The sequence below is a fragment of the Mandrillus leucophaeus genome, unplaced genomic scaffold, assembly GCF_000951045.1.
Source record: "Mandrillus leucophaeus isolate KB7577 unplaced genomic scaffold, Mleu.le_1.0 Scaffold596, whole genome shotgun sequence".
Taxonomy (NCBI): Eukaryota; Metazoa; Chordata; class Mammalia; order Primates; family Cercopithecidae; genus Mandrillus; species Mandrillus leucophaeus.
Genome location: NW_012106430.1, coordinates 1,866,890 through 1,881,044, shown reverse-complemented (window position 1 = coordinate 1,881,044; position 14,155 = coordinate 1,866,890). Strand labels below are relative to the sequence as shown.

General features: G+C 36.4%; 1 protein-coding gene across 1 annotated transcript in view; it reads left to right on the top strand.

Moving 5' to 3' along the window:
* Nucleotides 1-14,155, top strand: part of AKAP6 (A kinase (PRKA) anchor protein 6) — a 520,177-nt gene that overhangs the window by 332,789 nt on the left and 173,233 nt on the right. The window lies entirely within an intron of this gene.

The following is a 14,155-nucleotide window of genomic DNA, read 5'->3' as shown; positions in this document are numbered from 1 at the left end:
ATCTCCTGGGAGCCCAGGCTCTGATTTGACGTAGGGAAAAGGGCCAAGAAAATCACTGTAACTTGGGGAATGGCTTTGCAAACCCAAGAAACATTCATTTCCCCATTTGTTAGTTGAAAAGGAGTAGAGAGAAGATGCTGACTCATGCTGACCCTGTAGTGGCTGTGATGCTAAAATAGCCAGTGGCAGGAACAAGAAGAGAGAAGCCCAACCCTCATTAGAGTCAATGGAAGCAATTCCAATGTTAGTAACAGCTTAAAGCAGCAAATGAGCCTACAAATCTGTGAGTGCTGCTCCCTAACTGTTTTTTTCTCATCATACCAGCATTTACCACAATGGACCTAATTTTTGAGATTTTCAGTTTGGATTTAAACGAAAGCTTATGAGATCCAGGACACTTTTTGTCATGGTCTTTCAGATTTCTCTGTGTCTAAATATTGCCTTATATCCAGTACGGACTTACTAGAGACTTCGTTGTTTTTAATTTTGATCTATCTGCAGTATTATGATTGTTTTTCTTAATGCTTAATCAGGAAGGATATGATTACTTTTTCTGTGAATGTATGTATGTTTTTAAAAGTTTGCCATTTTTTACCATAATTTTATCATGTCTCGGCATTAAAGAATACAATGATCTCTATATGGATACCATTTCTATGGTACTTCTATTCCATATAATGATGATGCTGTTTTCATTAAAGTAATAAAAAAATCTATACAGCATATGAGCAGGATTTGAAAGTTGGCACATCTAATTATCATAGTAAGGAAAGAGCATGAATGCCAATTTTATATTTAACAAAAGGCATCCTTAATTGTTGGTGGTCCCACACATGGTAGATTGACAATAAAGAACTAGTGTAACACATTTTGGTCTTAAACATAAAACAAGGCAACATAGATTGTTTTAAAAATGAAGTTTGTGCTAGTCTGAGACCTCAGGTATTAAATGTCTTCAGAAACTGGTGCTTTCTTTGATCCCTGAGAAGGATAAGAAGAGGTTAGGAGGTAGATGGTCACATAGATAATGGTACTCTAGTATAGTCCTTGATTTATTACATATAAGGAAGATGACAGTCTATGGGGATTTTTCAAGCCAAAAGTCTCCTGCCTTGCAAATGATCATTGAGAGATTACAATGTAACTCCTGTTTAAAATGTGAAAGCTGTTGGCTCTATAATTTCTAAATAGCATCCTTTTTTATTTTGATGATGTTTTCACTCATATTGTACATATCTCCCTGTTTAATATTTTAAATTTGATGTGTACTTCAGAAGTGATCACTGTTTTGTGATTTACAACCTTGGAGAAAAATAACATAGTAGTCATAACTTTGCAGTTTTTTGTGATGCATGAAGATCAGATTTTTTAATGTTGGTTAATGCTTTGCTAATTAAAGTATGCATGTTAATTAAAGCAGAGGCTAATGTTAATTACCTATATTAATGGAATCTCATGTAGCACCTGCCTGAAGCAATGGGTTCAATTTTCAAAATATCTCAATTAAGGCTGAAACTTTTGATTTGCATCTAGTAGGGTTTCAATTAACTGCATTGAAAACTTAAATAACACTCTTAGGGGTGCAAAATATCAGTGATTATATGAAGCACAGTGGAGTTTGGTAGGTTCATTTATAGTCTTCTTTAAAAAAAAAAAAAGCCTAACTATATTTCTTTCCTGTTTACTGACCAAAATTCTACTTACTCACCAAGATGCAGTGAAAACACCACCTCTTCCATTAAGTATTTTCCAATTCTCAACCAACTACCAGAGTTTCAGTTTGTTGTTCTTATTTATTTTATATTATTCTGTTTTGTATTATAGTTAGTTATTAGAATCTGTGTCCTTCGCTAACTAGAAGCACCTTGTCTTTATTCCTTACAAAGATAAGCACATTTGACAAGACACTAGCATGTTTTGTAAGTTGAAGACACTCTTTAAGTATGTGTAAAACCAGTAAGTACGTTTATTGACTACAGTGGATATGAGTGAACTTTTAGCACATGGTGATTCCACTGTTGCTACATTCATGGCTGCTCCAAGTAAAACATGAAGTTGCTGTTTGAGATCTTATTGCTTTATCAAATAAAAGATTGACATTTTCATTAATTTCTGAAAAATATAAGCTGGAATGGGGAAGAAGGTACCTGTTCAAGTAAAAATAGTATTATGAAACCAAAGAACATGTGTTTGTGCTGTCAGGGATGATATTAACATCCTCTTTTGGTCCTAGATTTGTATTTTGACTGTACTGCAAGCAGATCTGGCTTGTGACCATAAGCGCAAATACTTTAAACAAGCTGTCTATTTAAGACAGCCATCGAGGGTTGGTGTCATTTTGGAAGATAAGACATGGAGTTATCATGTGGTGACAGCTCAAATCTTAAAATAATTAATTAAAATATAGATTACTGGAGACAAGTACATTGTAATTAGTATGGATATCAGTTTTCCTGAACTTACTGTTATGTTTGCCAAAGTCCCAATAACAACCATTCCCACCGGGCCTTCGGAAGGGATTATGGGCTAATGGTACTAACCTTTTTCACATCTAGTATAATGATGGTTTCAGAAAAATAGTTTCCATAATTGAAGGGAGCAATAATCTCCTCAATAAGTATATACAAATAGATTACACACTGATTTACAGTCCCTGGAAATCTGCATTGATAACTGCTGTGCCTTGGCAGAATTTGACTCTGATAAGTTACCATCAGTCTCAGAGGGCTAAGATTTGTCTTCATTCAGCTGTAGAGAATATCAAACAAACATAAGATTTCCATGTATAAGGTGTAACTGACAAGGTGACACAAAGGAAGCATAACTGCTTACTGTACTGATGTGCTATTGGCATGCTGGTTAAAAAAAAAAATACAAAGAAAGGTGAAAGGGAATCGTATTGACTGGGCAATAAGATGTTAGCTGTTGTCTTAAAGGCAGGACCTGTGATAGCTGGAAATAAGATGTGAATGTGTCCATTAATGAAGACTGATCCAGGTTTAGATTTGATAGTGAGAGCTCACGTATTTCATGTCACACCGGTTTAATATTGGCTAGTTAGTAGATGGAATAAATGCAACAACTAGTTGGAGAAATGTGACAAATGTGCATATCAGACTTTCCAGGATGAGGCAGTGGGCCAGGTCTTTATAACTTGTAGAGCAAAGTCACCAAAGCAGCCATTCCCCATTGTGCCACCATTAAGGTAGCAGATGGCAGAGCATTAGCAAAAAGACATTGAGAACAGCTGGAAAACATCTGGTAGGAAGTGACAACCTAATGGGTATGCTGGGTTGTTCCTAATTGTGGGCAATCACTCAAAAAGCCTGGAAAGAAACTTTAGTGTGTTGGTTGGTGGGAGGAAGAAGTTGGTCAAAGCAATAAATTCTAGTTCAGGAATTTGAGGGAATTCTGAAAAGAAGTGACTTTAGAGCGTGGCCAAATAGATTACGGAGCATTCATTTGTTTCCTCCCAAGTTCTAAATAAGAACAAACTTTTTAAAGGAGTTCGTGAGGCCTCTCTGGACCTGGAATCTACTTTAGGAAGATATTTAATTCATGAATACTATTTAAAACGTGAGATTCTGAGAGTATATGGAAAGGTTAGATGTTCATAGAGAATATGGAAATGCAAATTAAACTGGGGTGAGGGAAGTAGAGTATTTAACAACTCAATTCACCATTCCTGTTTCTTAATTTACTATCTTATGACTTTTCTGGGACCTAGATAAAATTTAAAAACCGTTTTGGCTATTTCTAGGTCTATATTTTTTCTTTTTCCCCCCTAATTCCAGCCATTTGTCCTTGTCTGTCTGTATCTCATTGCTCACTCTCCTGCTTTCTCACAAGGATCACCTAACTTTTCATAACCTCTCTCTCTTTCGAGACTCACCACTGGGAGAGTAACATGTCATTTTGGGAAATGTAGAAATGGCAAATGGGCAGAAAGGAGGTCAGAGCGAACAGGTATAGTGTCTCCAGAAAGGAATACTAGGAAGTCAAAATGCAGAGAAGCCAAGGGCTCAACATGTGCTGCAACTCCAGCCCTAAATTTCTAAATTACTGCAGGACCCCCTATAAACCCTACATATCAATAAATCATGATAATTATATAATAATAAATCCTGCTACTGATAGGGAACTAGCAATCAGAATCGGAAAGGAAAAATTCTCACAATGAGGCTTCATTGCTTACCACACCCTGGACATTTAAAGGGAAGGAGTGACAAAGCAGTTGAATGGTAAGCTATAACAGGGCAAGCTAATCAGAGTGTGCAGACAAGGAACGAATGGTAGTGTACACCGCCAAAGGTGCACAATCAGTGTCGTTCCTGGAGGCAGTGGGAGCACAGAGTTTTGATTAAATCCAAGACTCATAAGACAAGTAGTACATTGGGCCTTGCAGAAAGTGACCAAAGTGCATACCTTACTCAGTAGACTTGATGTCATACCCGGGCTCTTTTAGTTGTCTATGTCTGTGCTGGCAGCCTCAGTCAGGGACTAGCTAGAGCCTGGAAATCACGGTTTCAGGACTACTGGTTAGAGAGAATACCTAGGATGGTTAGTAGAAAAGCACTGGAGTTGCAGCCAGAAACCCCCAGTTCTTCTTCTCATTATCTATGTGACTTTGGACAAACGAATTTATTTGACCTCTGGCTTCTGCATCTGCTAAGTGGGAATAATGACACCTGATCTACCTGCACATAGCACAAGGTTGTTAGGATTATCAAATGAGATAATATATATGAAATCACACGCCATAAAAGTATAAATGTAATTTATTATCAAAGTATCAATATCATATTACCAAGTGATTTCTGATCAAGCAGAATATTATTCTCAATGATGATTTAAGCATTTATCTAGGTACCCAGTGAACAGTGAACTGAAGTAGGTGAACCTGGGCTTACCACATCCAATGAATCTGTTAATTTGCATACTGTTGCAAATAAGAGGACAAAATCAATACTTGTTTCATAGTATATAGATTATTTGGAATGAAACGAAAATATAAATATCTAATTATGTAAAATATAAAATTTTATAGTTCTCTTTAAATGTCTTGTAAAATGGTAGAGAGGTTCATTTTGGGTGTGGGATTCTGACTAATAATAGAATGTTTGTCGTTTTTAAAAAATACAGTTCTCTCTTAGGACTGATTCTCGAGCTGTGAAGTAGCAGATTGCCAATACAAAATACGACTTCATTTCTCACTGTTGTCTTTTATTCTGACACATTTCTTTCTATCTCAGAACCTCACTCAAACTGAGGTCCTAACAGTTGTTAAATATCAATCTGAAGAAGCCAGATGAATCATCAGAATGTTTCATGTTCTAGATTTGTCTGATTTTTTCCTTGTGGTGTCTCTTAACTTTTTCCTCTACTCACTCTTCCCTACAAACTAGAAATTTGGTCCAGAGTCTTGTTTGGATTCAGATTAAACATTTTTGGCATGTGTACTTCAAATGGCATCCCATCATGCCAGGCTATCTGCTGTTCGTGATGCTAATGTGGTGGTGGCCAGACACAGTACCTCTTTCTATAGACAAGATTTCCTTTATAATTAGCAGGTAATCTATAGGATAATGCTTGGGCATTCTGTGAATGTCCAGTTTTCCCTCAAATATTTGCTTAAGAGTTTTAGGATACATTGATGATTCTTGCTGGAATCAATTATTTCTTTAGGGGTTGTAAAATGAAGATTTCCTAATTCTACTATTTCTTCCACATTTTTACTTGGCATTTTTTCCTATAGACTTTCTCTTATCAACATCAGATGAACTATAGTTCCTCTTTTAAAACGCAAGTGAAATGCCTTTCTCATTATTTACCGATTTTGGTGGTAAGAAGTTAGTGTAATAGTCACCCTCAATGGCGGCATTTTTTTTTCTCTTTTGAGTATAATTATAGACTAATTGATTTTTATTTATTTAATATACAACAATCAATTGCAATAATTCTTTTTTAGTGCTTGTATTTCCCACATTTGCCGAAAGGGAGCCTCTTCATGATGACATTTGTGTCCTTTTGGCAGATCCCTATTAGTCAAGGAATGCTTCTTTGTTTTCTAGTACAAGAAGATATCCCAGCCTCACCTTATACTTTCCCTGCCTTCCCTTTTAAAAGTATTTTTAAAATAGTATCTTCAGTTCTTCCTAGATGGAAATAAGCCATATCAGACCCTCTCCTTGCCTCACTCATTCTTTCAGTACATACTTATTGAGTCTCTGCTGTGGGTCAGGAACCTGTGGGTGATGTCAAAAGAAATCCGGTTCATATCACACTCTTGGGGAGCCTAAAATCTAACAGGACAGAGGAGTCCTGAGTACTATAAGGTGAAGAGAGATATGTTTTATATTAGAAGGACAGATCATGTATCATGGACATTCAGGTGGGGGAGGAGTTTCTTGAGCCCAGAGGAATATGTGAGATGTGGAGCTGCAGAATTGGAGGGAAGCCTGGGAAGCAGAGGTGGAAAAGCTGTGTACCTGGGAGGACATGGCTTAGTCTGATGTGAGTATAGGTGGGTTTTGCTATTTGTCAGAAAGGGAAGTCATGGAGGGTACATGCAAAGGTAGACTGGGATCCAACCATGACACCAGGTATTTAAATACTATACTAAGACATTTGATTTTATTCTGAAGAAAATAGCAACCACTAAAAGGCTTTTGTTCTTCATTGTTTTTGTTTAATTTTTAAGTCAAAATAATAATATGACAAGATGTGCTATGGCAAGCCTGATACAGAAGCCTTTTTTTCATCTGGGTTGGATGCTGAGTAAGCTGGCCAGTGATGGGTCTAATGACTCAAATATGAGGGCACTAGTTACTCCTGTGATTTGTGTCTTATATGTAACAAAAGATCATCAAAAGGGTTTTAATGTCAATTGATAATAAGGATGGGTTCAACTTCCCACAACCATGAGAAATTCTATACAGCCCAGGTATCTTTCTCCCAGGCATAGAACTCCTTCCTTTTTGGTTCTTTCTCCAAATCTTGATAGAGTTATACCTCCATGTGCTACTTACATGGTCAACTTTAATTATACAAACCGTAGCAGAAACCAAAATGATGTAACAACCAAAATGCTGAGAATTCAAACCCTGGAAACTGAAATAAGACTTCTTTTGCTTTTATTCTGAGACTACTTACTTTTGTTTTTTTATATACTTATTAGAACTTCAGTTGTCTAGTTTCTCAGCTTAATTTAACATATCATATATGAAAGATGAGACAAGCTACTAGAGGCTGCCACATCAAGAATTGCAAGGAATAACTCTTCCATCTTCGATGTAGTAGAGAGCATGAGCTGTTAAGTCAGAAACAAGAACTTTAAAATCACTGGGTCTAAAGCCATTCTATGTAAAGAAAAGCAGCACCAATAATACCTGTGAGTATAACAGCATTATAATTGATGTTATATTTTGACAGTTATCCATAGAACAGATTCTGTTTAAGGATATGAAATATCTCACACTTCCATCCTAAATGGAAGAAATACAATTCATAAAAAGTTATTGGCACTTCAAGAGGTAAATTGTTCCATCTCTTTCCCCTTTGTTAATTGAAAGCTGAATGAGGTACATTTGGGAGTCACTGAGAGCCCAGTTTAGGGTGTTTGATTTTAAATAAGCATTTTCATTTTCCCTTCATTCCTTTGTGATTTGAACTTTCCTATCCTGTTATGTGTTGTTCAACTATTCTTCCCTGTGACTTTGAGAATTCTGTTTCCCTCTGTGGTCTGGAGTGTTATATATTTTCTCCATGTTTTAGCTCAACGGGGTCTTTTATCTCCAGAGTTCAAGTTTCATAGAGACTTGCTAAAATTAAACATCATCACTTTAAATTAAAATGTGTAACATGGAGGTTTAATAGCTTCCAGGGGTTTTCTGTTTGCACTTCTTAGACAATCCCAATCCACTTCTTTTTTTTCTTTTTTCTTTTTTTGTTTCAATGGCATGATCTCGGCTCACTGCAACCTGTGCCTCCCTGTTCTAGCGATTCTCCTGCCTCAGCCTCCCAAGTAGCTGGGATTACAGGCATGTGCCACCATCCCTGGCTAATTTTTTGTATTTTTAGTAAAAACAGGGTTTCACCGTGTTAGCCAGGCTGATCTCGAACTCCTGACCTCAGGTAATCCCCCCAGCCTCGGCCTCCCAAAGCCCTGGGATTACAGGCATAAGCCACCACACCCAGCCCCAATCCACTTCTTAAACTGAAGGAATCTCAGGAGACTTTGGTCAAAGCATCCCTTTTAACGGTATTTATCCTGCTGTGGCTCAAGAAGTCTTTTGAATTCGACCACTCATATCTTCCCTCTCAGATTGGCAACCTGAGGTCTTTGTCAGCACTAGCCAAGGATCTCTGCTTTCTGCATGGACATCACCTCTCCTTCTAGCCTCCTACTGTAATAGTTCACAGTTTTCACTCAGCAACTCATTCATTCACTAATTCATTCAACATATAATTTCTGGGCATTGGGGATGCAATTATGAACAAGAAAGATATGATGCCTTCCCATATGGTATTTACATTTCAGTGGGATATGGATCCCAGTGAAACAAGCAAGAATGAAAATAAGCAACATTTTTTTAAAAAATCATCCAGTTAAATAAATATTATTGTAAGTTGCAGTAAATGTTAGGAAGAAAATAAGTAAGACCTGAGAGAGAGTATAATAGGAGATACCTACCTGAGATAAGCTGATCAGGGAAAGAAGTAACATTTAAATGGAGACTTACGTGTATGTAGATGCTCACCATGGGAAGTAACACTTAAACTGAAACTTAAAGCATATATAGGTGCTAGCCATGTGAAAAAGATAGGAGGAGAATTCCAGGCAGAAGAAACAACGTGTCTAAGGTGCAAAGGGGCTAGATTCACTCAAGGAATTAAAATGGAAAGAACCTGAGAATCTGTGTGTGGGCAAGGGCAAGAGCAGCTAGGGAGGAGGCTGGAGTGATAACTGAGATAAGCAAAAGTAAGATAAAGCAGGAGGATATCATTTTGCTTAAGCTGTCCCTTACACTGAAGAGGAAAAAAGCGTGTATTTGTATTTTTTTCAGTCTCCTCTGAATATAATAGCAAAAAGGTAGTGAGAATTTTCAGGAACAGCTAAGCAACAAGTCAAGCTTTATAAGCTCTAAGCAGCAATGATGATCAATCTATACAGTGATAAAGAGGATACAAATTCATGGAAATCATTGTTGTAGAGTTGTGTGTATGTGTGTGCATGCTTGTGTGTGGCTAGTGAAGAATATTGGTTATGTTTTTTGAGTTTTAATTTAGGTTCTAGAGTTTTACTTTTGAAAATATTACTGCAATGTCAGCATACAAAAGAATTTTAAGTCACGATTTTGTTTAAGAACATTCCTTTTTGGGTTCTATGGGTATATTTGTGATAATTGTTATTCACATTCATCATACATGCATGCTCTTTTCACCTTCCTCTTCCATTCTACCTTTATTCTGTTCACCTTATGTTCCTTTATTGGGTCTCCTCTCCAGCTGACATGCATACACCAGCTTCTGAGGCTCTGTGATCTTCTCTGACTGTGCAAATTAGGGCCCCATAGGAAGTCTCAACTTCACATGGTCTCTTCCTGTCTGAGACCCAGACCCCTAGGAACTGGACTAGGATGAGTCTCAGGTACAGATAAGACAGGTAAACACTCAAGACTTGGAGATACTTTTTCATGCTCTCCTCACCCCTGCTGTGCAAATAGATTTCCACCCATAGCTTTTCTTAAAAGTATCGTGTAGATTAATGCATTTCAATTTTTAAGTGAAGAATATTGAAATTCATGAACTTGGACATGTTCTATGTTAAGATATGTGTAGAGAAAACTCAACTGTGATTTTCCTCTACTCTCACACGACAATAATCGTCAATACAGAAGACTTCTGTGACCATATTTGGGGGTGGGGAGAGTTCTCCCCGTACACTGAGCAGCAGACACCAACTGAGTGCCCTCTAATTCAGTTCTAACATTATCTACCCAGTGATAGTGTCATATCCCACAGATTGATGGCTCAGTCCCCAAGACTTCCCCCAGCCCCCAATATACCAGTTGAAAGTTCAGCCCTCCAGAAATTCTGATCAGAGTGCCGAACTTTTGGCTTCAAGTTGGGGTTCCCATGACCCCCTCTTTGGGTTGGATTAATATGCTGGAGCAACTCACAGAGCTCAGGGAAACACTTATTTACATTTACTGGTTTATTATAAAGGCTATTGTAAAGGATACAGATGAAGAGATGCATAGGGAGATAATTGGGGTAAGGGGCGTGGGGCTCCCATGCCCTTCCTGGGTGTGTCACCCTCCAGTAACCTCCATGAGTTCAGCTATCTGGAAACTTACTGAACTCTGTCCTTTGGGGTTTTATGGAATCTTCATGATGTCAGCATTCGTTCCCCCGCAGTATAGGGTGGGATCCTCTCATGGGAGAGTCTTAAGACTCACAATCAGAAAAGCAGGCGAACATTAGAGTCCTGCCTTAGGGCAGGTGAAAGGAGAGCAGAAAGTCAGAGGCCTACCCCTGAGGCCTAACACACCTTACATTATAACCAAGGAAAGGCTATGGGAGTTATAAGCCAGGAGCTTTGGATGAGAACCAGTGTATATCATAACACTACAAGATGTTAATGCTTGTGTATATTTGGTATGAATTAGTATATCAGATACCTTTCCAATTCAACAGCTAACAAGAATGGGGATAGGAGGAGATGGACACATGTAGTAGGGAGCCTTAGTTACATATGACTTTGAGAATTGCTAGAATATTCTTATCTAACATTTAAGGCCCTTACCTTACTCATAGTATGCATCTTCTGCTTCCATTAGAATTTTAAGTAAACACAATTATTTGCCCTTACATTATTATTATGCCTTCAGTAAATTGATTAATAACCAGTATATTAAAAAGCAAAGGATTTTCTAAGAAAAATATTTTTGATATTTTCTCCAAATATAGTTTTAAATATCTATTATAAGTTTTAAAATGGCTCATCTGATTTTCTCTCTTTTCTTCATCTTTATATATTTGTCATTTATCAGTGGCTCACATCTCAGTGTAATATCTAGATAAAATGTATTTTCTCCTTTTTAAATACTTTTATATTCTCATCTGTTTTTATGGCATGTTACTGCATGTCTCCAGAGGCACACAGCATTTTTATTTTCAAGTAAATTTATATTAGTTACAGTCTCCAGCTGTTTTAGATATAGGATCATTTCCTGTTGGTACTGTTTCCAGGACAATTCTTTTTTTCCCCTCACAAAAATGAAAAATGTAATTTAACAAAGACATCCTATAATTGCCTTCATATCTAGCAATCTAAATACTTTATTTTATTTAAAACATCTGTCTACATAATATCTAGTGATTGTCCAGGGGTATGTCATTCTTGAGAAAGGCAGCTGCTGTCATTTTTATTTAATTTATAAGGAACCATCAAAAATGCATCCTTAATATAGAGTGTTATGCCACTATGTCATATATAAGATTTTTTTATGAGGATATCTTACATTTTTGGTGTTTGCAATTAATTTAGGCTTTTTTCAGATTGGAAAAGACCATCATTTTAAAAATCACTATGGAATTATTTTGTAAGAATAGTAATCTTTTGCTACAGATATCAAATTATAATGAAAATGGTGGTATGCTCCTCTACTCATGTAACTAGCCTTACATAGGAATCATATTTTGATTGCTAAGCTTTTTTAATGTCATTTGTCTGTAGTGCATTTTCTTTTCATTTATAATTAAACTGTAAAGTCTTTTTTATTGTGAAGTCTGTCTGCTAATTAGAGCAGTCAGTTGATATTTTCTTGTTATTTTTCAGAAAATGCATGGAGAAATATAGCAGCTTCTATAAAAGCTCTTTGTTTTGAGGGTAATACTGAATTGTGCTTGTAGAGGAACCCATTCGTAAATTCTGTTTATTGTGCATGACCCTCGGAGCCTAAAATGGAGTGTTTAACTTTTAATAGATTGTATCAATTTAGGCTCAGCTGAATGCCAAAAACAACAGACACCCAGGTTTACAGTAGTGTGGCTAAATGAGAAAGTTTACCTTTTCCAAGGAAGTAATCAAAATATTCCTTTTTGGAACACTAAGAGTATGAAAGGGAAATGCTTATGGTTCCCTACTGACACACTGTTATGATTGACAGGAAAAACCAACATGCTTGCCACCTGAGACATCTTGTTCAGGAACTTTCTGGAGGGTAGTAAATTGGTGTTGGCACAAACACAAAAAAATAAAATGACTCGATTCAGCACTTTTCAATTCTAAATCCCCAAACACTAAAGAAAGAAGTAAATATTCATCAAATGATCAAAATTTATATTGATTTTTATTCTACATTAGCAGCTCAAAGTCGAGATTCTTGACAGGGTAGATGTCGGTTTGAATGATTCTCTTTGAAATGAGGATATAGGCACTGAGCTGAGTGCTACTGTGCATTCCTGAACCATAGGTCCTGATTATTAGAACCCTAGGAACCTAAATTTTTAAAAGAACAGTATAAAGGCACATTTGTTTGGTTCTATTTTGATAACTAAATTGTTATTATTAGTATGTAAAGTAATTCTTGTTGTTCCTGCTTCATTCTTTTCTGTCTATCACCACTTAAGGACAACTATTTTATAGAATTTCAAAGGAACTAGTGTGCACGTCTTACAGTCATAGAGTTAATAACAGCATTTGCCAGCATAGTTGTACTTAGGAAGGAAGTGCCAGTTCTGCAGGGCAAGAGAAACTATCTTCCTATTTTACATCTTTGATGTTTAGTTTCTACCAGAAAGTAAATAACGATTTGCTGTAGAGGAATTTAGAAGATGAGAATAAGGATGCTGCCATAGAATATAAGCAGAGGATGCCTATGTTATTGTGCAGAGATTTGCTAAGGAAACAGTAATGGAGTGACATCAAAAATTCTAATCATCCTCTTCAGTTCACACAGTATAATTGCACTCCCTTCCCACCCTAGATCATGACATAAAATGCTGAATTTTTAATGATTTTTAACTACATGCATTACAAAAAGGAGAGGGTAGTGGTAGATAAAAGCTCTTCACAAGTGCAGTTGTTTGATAGGTTTGTTTGATATAGTTGTTCTTCATGTTTGTTAGGTGGAGGTGTTTTGTTGTTATTTTTAATAAACATCTCATCTGTCATTAAAATGGAGGAAAGGATGTTTTTCTTTATGCACAAAAAGAAGAAATAATGGAAATGGTGTTAATGTTAATTTCTCAACTTTATGTTTAAATGTTTACCATTTAACAAATATCATTAATGATGCAGCTTTAAAATTGAATTTCCTAAACATTGTAGTGAATGTTTCTATTAATTTGCAAACAACAGGTCCATAGAAATAAAAATGAATTTTTAAAGTAATATTTTTTTTTTACTTAAATCATTTATCTTTTGCGGTTGTCCTGACTTTGTTAGACATGAGATCTACAAATAAACCTTGAGAACCTAAGGCTAGGTTTTTTTGTAACTGCCAATATGATCAGTTTTATGATTAGTTTTGTGATTATGATTAGTCTTGTGATATTAGTTTTATGATCAGTTTTATGATTAGTTTTATATCCTAATGTACAAAGATTAGTATATGCAGTGGTCTTTGCTGAGTAATAATATTGAAATAGCTTAGAGATTCTTTATTAAGTTTTTGATATATAAATTTTTGACAAGGGAAGATATTTATATTTTTTAATACTTTTATAACTCTCTTATACAATAATAAAAATAACATTCCAACAAACTTAGTAAGTGCTTCTTTGGCTATATATATATATATATATATATTTTTTTTTTTTTTTTTTTTTTTTGAGACAGAGTCTCGCTCTGTCGCCCAGGCTGGAGTGCAGTGGTGTGATCTCGGCTCACTGCAAGCTCCGCCTCCCAGGTTCACACCATTCTCCTGCCTCAGCCTCCCGAGTAACTGGGACTACAGGCACCCGCCACCATGCCTAGCTAATTTTTTGTATTTTTTTTAGTAGAGACAGAGTTTCCCTGTGTTAGCCAGGATGGTCTCAATCTCCTGACCTTGTGTTCCACCTGCCTTGGCCTCCCAAAGTGTTGGGATTACAGGCGTGAGCCACTGTACCCAGCCCAGCAATATTTTTGAAGTATAATATTGGTCTT